Source organism: Penaeus monodon, chromosome 34, assembly GCF_015228065.2.
Source record: "Penaeus monodon isolate SGIC_2016 chromosome 34, NSTDA_Pmon_1, whole genome shotgun sequence".
NCBI classification, from domain to species: domain Eukaryota; kingdom Metazoa; phylum Arthropoda; class Malacostraca; order Decapoda; family Penaeidae; genus Penaeus; species Penaeus monodon.
The window spans coordinates 12,277,686-12,278,164 of record NC_051419.1 but is presented as its reverse complement, the minus strand read 5'-3'; positions in this window follow the sequence as shown (position 1 = coordinate 12,278,164).

The window sequence follows — 479 nt, the reverse complement described above, 5'->3', positions numbered from 1 at the left end:
CAGCTTTGAATATAAACCACATACATTTTCTTATTTCGTGGAAAAAAAAATTGTGATAGTGAAAGAAAATCCTGTTTTTTCTCCCTGGTCCATATTCCATCTTCTAACACAGTGTAACACACCTAATTTAATAAAAATGACTAACTTGCATAATAAGCCTACTGGTGGAGTGCAGTATTTGCAACACAACAACTAAGTCTGAAATAGGCCAAGGAAGTAAGCAGTTGGCCATGCATACTGCCTGAAGTGCACGCCAAGCACACCCCCAAATTCTTCTGGAAGCTTTGGGTTATCAAAATCCCCCTATCTTCTCTTTTCTTTATGCCTTTCCTCTCTATATATTCTTCCCTCATTATGCCACTCTTAATGCTATCTAATCGGTCTCTCCAATGCACACGAATATTATACTATCAGACTCAATTCTTGTGATCAAGTAATGCAAAATCATACTAAAAAAAAGAATAATAGGTTTTCGGGGG